The 8,317-nt window shown below is 37.2% G+C and overlaps 1 pseudogene; it reads right to left on the bottom strand.

Moving 5' to 3' along the window:
- Nucleotides 1-5,450: 5,450 nt before the first annotated feature.
- On the bottom strand, nucleotides 5,451-7,012 carry LOC143672053 (cell division cycle 7-related protein kinase pseudogene; annotated as a pseudogene).
- Between the last annotated feature and the right edge of the window lie 1,305 nt (nucleotides 7,013-8,317).

Below are 8,317 nucleotides of genomic sequence, written 5' to 3'. Positions count from 1 at the left end.
AAGCAGCAACCAAAGTAGTCTGACTTGCAGAGACCTATAGCATTGGTTAGATCATGAGGGTACCTAGAAATAAAATAGAGGGGCAGCCCACAAAATTCTTACTTGATCTGTGCAAGCAGAAGAGATCTAGGTCAACAAAACAAAAATCTAACTTCAATTATGAAAACAGAGAGTCATGGCCCCTTAATCAATTCCCAAACTTGAAACATATTACAGACCCAGAGCCTCTTGAATGAAGGGAAGATTGAGTCCCCTTGGAGAAGAACCCTGCTGCACTGCCCAAATTTTATACTATTACTCTTCCTCCCAGCCTTCCCCAAAGACACCAGCAGTCTTTTGTCAGAATACTGTGCATCCCCACAGTCATGTGAGACAATCTTTATAAAATCTCATCATATTTATAGGTAGCTCTGTCAGTCCTGTTCACTAGAGAACCCTGGTTAAGAGAAAATCTAACTCTCTTCATGTCAGTTTTCTCTTCTGCAGATGGAGAGAACATCAATAACTAAACCAGAGAGTTGTGGTAAGACATTAATCAGACGGGTAGTGAGTGTAAAAAGCTCAGCAAGGCCTGGTGTCCATCCATTAATTGCTCAAAAATGGCATGTCCCTTTTTATCTCAACCTTAGTGAGATAAAAGGGGTATGGTATGTATAAAATTTTTTTCTATTTTCGTTTTATTTCTTTTTCTGAATAGATGCAAATGTTCCAAGAAATGAGGGTGATGATGAATATGCAACTATGTGATGATATTGTGAATTACTGATTATATATGTAGAACAGAATGATCAAAATAAGAATGTTTGCCTTTGTTTGATCTTTTTTTTTTTTTTTGGTATCTAAATAAAGAAATTGATTAAAAAATGCATTGGCCAGGGTGGTGCGATAGTGGTTCAGTGGCAGAATTCTTGCACGTGATGCTGGAGACCTGTGTTCCATTCCTGTTGCCTGCCCATGTAAAAAAAAAATGCATTGGCCATAAATATGAGGGTTGATTTTTGAACTCTCAACTTGATTCCCTTTGTCTATATGTGTGTTCTATGACAATACCATACTATTTTGATTACTGTGGATTTATGGTGAGTTTTAACATCAGGAAGTGTGAGTCCTCCAATTTCATCCTAATTTTTCAAGATGTCTTAAGCTCTTTTGGGCCCCTTACCATTACATATAAATTTGATTATTGGTTTCTCCATGTCTACAGAGAAGATTTTTGGTCTTTCTATTGGGCTTGTGTTGAATATATAATTTGCTTTGGGTGGAATTGACATCTTAATGATATTTACTTTTCTGATCCATTCTGATACACAGAGTATATCTCCATTTATTAAGGTCTTCTTTGATTTCTTTTAGCAGTGTTTTGTAGATTTCTGTGTACAAGTGTTTACATCCTTGGTTAGAGTTATTCCTAGATGTTTGATTCTTTTAGTTGCTATTGTGAATGGAATATTTTTCTTATTTTGATTGTTCATTGCTTGTGTATATAAACACTACTGATTTTGGGGTGCTGATCTTGTATGCTGCCACCTTGCTGAATTCACTTATTAGCTCTAGGAGCTTTATTGTGGATTTTTCTGGACTTTCTGTTTTAGGATCATGTCATCTGCAAATAGGAAAAGATTCACTTCTCCCTTTCCAATTTGGATGCCTTTTTCTCTTTTTTCTTCCCTAACTGCTCTGGCTAGAACTTCCAGTACAATGTTGAATAACAATGGTAGCAATGGGCATCCTTGTCTTATTTCTGATCTCAGAGGGAAATCTTTTAGTCTTTCACCATCAATTTGGATGTTAACTGTGTTAATGTATGTATTATGTTAATTGATTTTCTTATGTTAAACCAACCTTGCATAACAGGGATAAATCCCACTTGATCATGGTGTATAATTCTTTTAATATGCTGTTGGATTTGGTTTGCTAGTACTTTGTTGAGGATTGTTGCATCTATATTCATAAGATGCATTGGTCTGTAGTTTTCTTGTGCTATTTTTATCTGGCTTTGGTATGAGAGTGATGTTGGCCTCTCAGAATGAATTAGGGAGTGCTTCTTGCTCTTTAGTTTTCTGGATGAGTTTGAGCAGGATTCATATTAATTCTGTTTGAAAAGTTTGCCAAAAGTCCCCTGTAAAGCCACCTGATTGTGGGCTTTACTTTATTGAGAGGTTTTTAATTAATGATTCAACCTCTTTACTTGTTATTTATTTATGGAGATATTGTATTTCTTCCCAAGTCAGTGTAGGTTGTTTGTGTGTTTCTAGGAATTTTTCCATTTCATCTAGGTTATTGAATTTATTGGCATACGGTTGTTCATAGTATCCTCCTATAGTCCTATTTATTTCTGTGGAGTCAGTACTAATGCATCCCTTTTCATTTCTGATTTTAATTATGTGTCCTCTGTCTTTTATTCCTTGTCATCTTGCTAAAAGTTTGTCAATTTTACTTTTCACATAACCAATTTTGGTTTTGTTGTTTCTCTCTAGTTTGTTTATTCTCTATTTCATTTTCCTTCACCATAATCTTTGTTATTTCCATTCTTCTGCTCACTTTGGGTTTAGTTTGCTCTTCCCTCTTTAGTTCTTTCAATTTTGAGGCTAGGTCTCTGATTTGAAGTCTTTCTTCTTCTTCTTCTTTTTTTTTTTTTCCTTTCTGTTTTGTCTTGGGCAGGCTCCTGGAATCAAACCTGGATCTCTGGCATGGCAGGCAAGAATTTTGCCACTGAGCCACTGTTGCAACTGCCCCTCTCTTCTTTTTTAATGTAAACATTTTGAGCTGTAAATTTCCTTCTCAGCACTACCTTCACTGCATCCCATAAGTTTGGTATGTTGTATTTCCGTTCGAATTCACCTCAAATATTTCCTAATTTCTCTTGTGATTTCCTCTTTAACCCATAGGTTGTTCAATTTCCATATATTTGTGAGTGTTTCATTTCTCACTGTTATTGATTTCTAGCTTCATTCATTGTGGTCAGAGAATATACACTGTATAATTTTGATATATTTGAATTTGTTGAGACTTATTTTGTGGGTTAATATATGGTATATCCTGGAGAATGATCCATGTGCACTCGAAAAGAATGTGCATTCTTTTTTTGTTGAGTGAAGTGCTCTATATATGCCTGTAAGGTGTAGTTAGTTTATAGTATAATTCAAGTCACCTATTTCCTTATTGATCTTCTGAATGGATGCTCTATCCATTATTGAAAGTGCTAAAGTCTCTTACTATTAATGTAGAATTATCAATTTCTCCCTTCAAATCGGTCAGTATTTGCTTCATATATTTTGGGACTCTGGTGTTAGGCACATATATATATTTATAATTGTTACATATTTTTGTTGAATTGTCTGCTTTATCAGTATATAATCACCATCTTTATATTTAAAGTCACTACTGATAATGCAGGATGTTCTAGTTTGCTAGCCACCAGACTGTGATATACCAGAAACAGAACGGCTTTTAAAAAGGGGAATTTATTAAGTTGCAAGTTTACAGTTCCAAGGCTGCAAAAATGTCCAAATTAAAGCAAGTCTATAGAAATGTCCAAATTAAGACACCAGCAAAAGGTTACCTTCACTCAAGAAACGTCGATGAAGTTCAGATTTTCTCTCTTAACTGGAAAGGCACACCGTGAACATGGTGATGTCTGCTAGCTTCCTCTCCAGGTTTCTTGCTTCATGAAGCTCCCCCAGGGGCATTTTCCTCTTCATCTCCAAAGGTCTCTGGCTGCGTGGGCTCTCATAGCTCTCTTTTCTCATAGGTTTGTAACTTTGTGGCTCTCTCATTTGGAAGCATTCTCCAAAATGTTTCCTCTTTTAAAAGATTCCAGTAAATCAATCGAGACCCACCTGGAATGGGTGGAGTCACATCTCCATCTAATCAATGGTTAATACCCACAACTGGGCTTGTCACATCTCCGTGGAGATAATCTAATCAAGTTTCCAATCTATAGTGCTGAATAGGGGTTAAAAGAAATGGCCGCCTCCATGAGATGGATCAGGATTAAAACGTGGCTTTTCTAAGGTACATAATCCTATCAAACCAGCACATAGGACTTCCTTCTGCCATTTTGTTATTTTGCCTTTGTAGGTCTTATATGCGCTTTTTTGTTGTTGTTGATTCTTTCATTAATATCTACTTCTATATTTATTTGATTTTTTTGTGTTGTCCCATACTGAGGGTCTTCTCTTTTCTATCTGAATGTATTTTTCATCTCTTTACCTTGTGGTTACCATGGGGTTAAGATGTACAATTCTAAATATGTTACATTCATCTGATTTGTGAACAATTTACCTTCAATAACATACACAGATACTTTTCCTGTAATCCTCCATCCTCCAACTTTTTTTACTTGTTTTATCTTTGTACATTGTATATCCAAAACCATAGGTTTATCATTACTTTGTATGCATTTGCACTTTAGCGACTGTAGGAAGAAAAAAGTGGAGTTATATACAAAGCAATATACTATAATAATACTGGCACTTACAATTAACCAAATGGTTAACTTTACCACAGGTCTTTATTTCTTTATGCCACTTGGAACCACTGTCTAGTGACCTTTACTTTCAGTCTAAAGAACTTCCTTTAGTATTGCTTGTAGGGCAGGTTTTAGTGGTGATGAACTCCCTCAGCATTGCTTTTCTGAGAATGTCTTAATCTCTTCCTCATTTTTCAAAGAAAGGATTAGCAGATAAAAATTTCTTGATTGGCAGTTGTTTTCTTTCAGCACTAAGTATTTCCGTCCACTGCCTTCTTTTTTCTTTTTAATATTTTTATTGATAAATCTTAACATACAAACATTCCATACATGGTTTATAATCAATGGCTCACAATATCATCACCTAGTTGTGCATTCATCACCGTGATCATTTTTCAGAACATTTGCATCACTATAGAAAAAGAAATAAAAAGAAAAAAGAGAAAACTCATACATACCATACCCCTTACCCCTCCCTCTCTGACCACTAGTGTTTCCATCTACTCAATTTATTTTCACCTTTGTCCCCCCTATTATTTATTCGTTCTCCATCCATATTTTTAACTCATCTGCCCATCCATACCCTGGATAAAAGGAGCATCAGGCACAAGTTTTTCACAGTCACAGTCACATTGTAAAAGCTATATCATTATACAATCATCTTCAAAAGCAAGTCTACTGGAACACAGCTCAACAGTTTCAGGTACTTCCCCCTAGCCACTCTATTACACCATAATCCAAAAAGGGGTGTCTATATGTGTAAGAATAACCTCAAGGATAACCTCTTGACTCTGTCTGAAATCTCTCAGTCACCAATACTTTATTTTGTCTCAATTCTCTCTTCTCCCTTTTGGTCAAGAAGTCTTTCTCAATCCCTTAATGCCAGGTCCTAGCTTATCCTTGGAATTCTGTCCTACATTGCTGGGAGATTTACACCCCTGGGAATCATGTCCCACATGGGGGGGGAGGGGAGTGAGTTTCACCTGCCATTACTGTCCCCTTTATGCAATGAATTCCGTGAGAGCTACGTTTGAGGTGTATGAATGAGATGGGAAGCTTTGTGGTCAATCTTTCTTGAAAAAGTTGGATTACAAGAGGCTGGTTCCTGTATATAACTTGTTAATTTGGGAGTTTTAGAGTCTATACCCTGGAGCCTCTCACAAAGTCTTGTACTGGGACTTCTTTGCTACATAATATTGATTTGCCAAAAGTTTCAGCAGCCTGGATAGCTTCCCTGGATCCATGAATTGTCACAATTCGAGCCAAAGCAGTTAAAACATCACTTGCTTTATAAAATGGATATCCTCCACTAAGCAAAGAAAGGAACATGACATCTGCAGACCATGTGTCAATTGCTGTTGTTTGATTGAGACACTTTGTCAACACCTCTGGCACTCTGAATCCTTGTGTACCTGCCCTAGGGGCAACTTGCCTTTGCCTTGAAAGGCAAATACTGCAAACTTTATCTGTTGTGTAACAGTCACAGGTCAGGTTAGCTGGGCAAGAACTGGCACTTTTACTCATCACACCACTATTCATGACTTTTGTAGAAATAGCCTTCTTTTTTTTGTTGCTAACTTTCTAGATAATTCATCCAAGTCTTTGACTACTTTGTAATTTTCATTGCAGGGCTCTCATGTGAAATGGAGCTGTGTATATTGAAATTTCTTTCTCCAAAAATAGAGCCCTGGCTAGAAAGGCCCTCAGATTTCTCCTTTCCATTTTTACCTTTAATTTGAATTTGTGCATTTGTATAGGATCTTTTAACAGATGATTTTGTGGTGACTTCTGATTCAGTGCTTTAGGTGCTTGGCTACTCAATAAAATGTTTCCTGTGATTATGTGGGATTTATTTTGCAAAAAACTTCCCTGCTGAGCTTCAGACTGGACCAATTTGAGAAGCTCTATTTTCATATAATGAGTTCCTTGGGCCAAATCAAATTTTAAATTTTAAAATTTTATTTAAAAATTTTAGTACTTTTTCAGGTGCCTATTATATAAAAAATTGCTAGGCTTAACATTGCAGTGAACAATACCAAACTGATGAATGCATTTCAAAGCTTTGAACGGAATAAACATATATCTTGAAAGGAAAGAGAATTCAAAATGTCCATAAAAGACTCATGCTCCAGATATGGCATAGCAATAACTACGTGATCAGTTCTCCTAAAGTAGTACTTAACTCCTAGGACATTGTCTTGCCCCCCAGCCACGGTATGACACTGAAGTTCAGCTGCAATTCATATAGGATGACTTGTTGGAGTTAAATGTTTCAGAACAATTTTTTTCTTCAGGCCCTATTTGTAGTTGTGCTGTGGTGAAATAAACAGAGTTGAAAGTGCCTTCTCCAATATTGTCCTTAATTTTAAACACATTACCAAGTTGTGGGGCAGCTTCATAAAGCTTTTCAATATTTCTTTTCGCACTTGGAAGTTTAAAAGTCTGCTCGTATTTTTTTAAGGAGCCATCAGCCTAAAACCGGTCATTCAGGGGAGAAAATGCCATTGGCTCATCCACCTGAATGTCCAAAGTCGCTTCCATCACAAAACAAATAAGATGCAAAAAATGCCTGCTAAGGAATCAGGTCCACAGGGGAAGCAAAGGAGAATTGAAGGAAATATGACTTCTTCTGTGGCTTCCCAGATGCCTGGGGCACCTGCTCCAAAGCTCCCAACCTAGTGAGTCTGCCAAATGTGGCTGCACAGCATTTCCTGCCTCACTGCTTCTCCTTAATTACCTTTTTATTTTTTAAAAAATATTTTTATTGACAAATCTTCACACATATACAGTCCATACATGGTGTACACTCAATGGCTCACAATATCATCACATAGCTGTGTATTCACCACCGTCATTGTTTTTAAAACATTTGCATCACTCCAGAAAAAGAAATACAAAGAAAAGAGAAAAAACTCACACATCCCATACCCCTTACCCTTCCCTCTCATTGACCACTAGTATTTCCATCTACCCAATTCATTTTACCCCTTATCCCCCGTATTATTTATTTGTTTTTTAATCCATATTTTTTTTACTCATCTCTCCATACCCTGGATAGAAGGAGCATCAGACACAAGGTTTTCATAATCACACAGTGACACTGTAAAAGCTATATAGTTATATTGTTGCGTGAAAAAAGGGACAAGACTTTAATCCTCCTGGAATGTTATATAGAAATAGAACAAACTGGCTCAGGCTCCAAAGTTTCAGGAAGTAGGTTTTATTTTCTATGGCCATAGAGCGCAGCCGAATAGCCTCTGAAAGTCTGAGCCCAGAACAAAAGACAACCTTAGCTTTTATAGATTGTATTACATGCTAGAGATAAGGTAAGCGTAATATGGCAACCAGCAATATTAAAGGGAAAACAATTGGTTAGTTTAAGATGTGAAGTGGGTCACAGAAACAGACCACCTGTTAGGGGAGGGGTCTCCATCCCAGGTGTCTTATCTCACTTGTCTGCAGTTTCACCCGTTCCTGAAGGCTAGGAGAGGGGGTTTCTATCCCAGGAATGTGTCTTATCTCGCTTGACTGCAGTTTCACAGATTTCCGAAGGTCAGGAGAGGGGGTTTGGGGATTTTCCACAGAGGAGGCAACTGAACCAGAAGGAGGGAAGAGGCCTGCCTGCTACAATACAATCATCGTCAAGAATCAAGGCTACTGGAGCACAGCTCTGTAGTTTCAGGTACTTCCCTCCAGTCACTCCAATACACAATAAACTAAAAAGGGGATATCTATATAATGCATAAGAATAACCTCCAGGCTAACCTCGAGACTCTGTTTGAAATCCCAACCACGACACTTTATTTTGCCTCATTTCTCTCTTCCCCCTTTTGGTCAAGAAGGATT

The sequence above is a fragment of the Tamandua tetradactyla genome, chromosome X (genome assembly GCF_023851605.1).
Source record: "Tamandua tetradactyla isolate mTamTet1 chromosome X, mTamTet1.pri, whole genome shotgun sequence".
Taxonomy (NCBI): domain Eukaryota; kingdom Metazoa; phylum Chordata; class Mammalia; order Pilosa; family Myrmecophagidae; genus Tamandua; species Tamandua tetradactyla.
The sequence above is the reverse complement of the archived record's forward strand: the minus strand, read 5'-3'. Positions and strand labels throughout refer to the sequence as shown.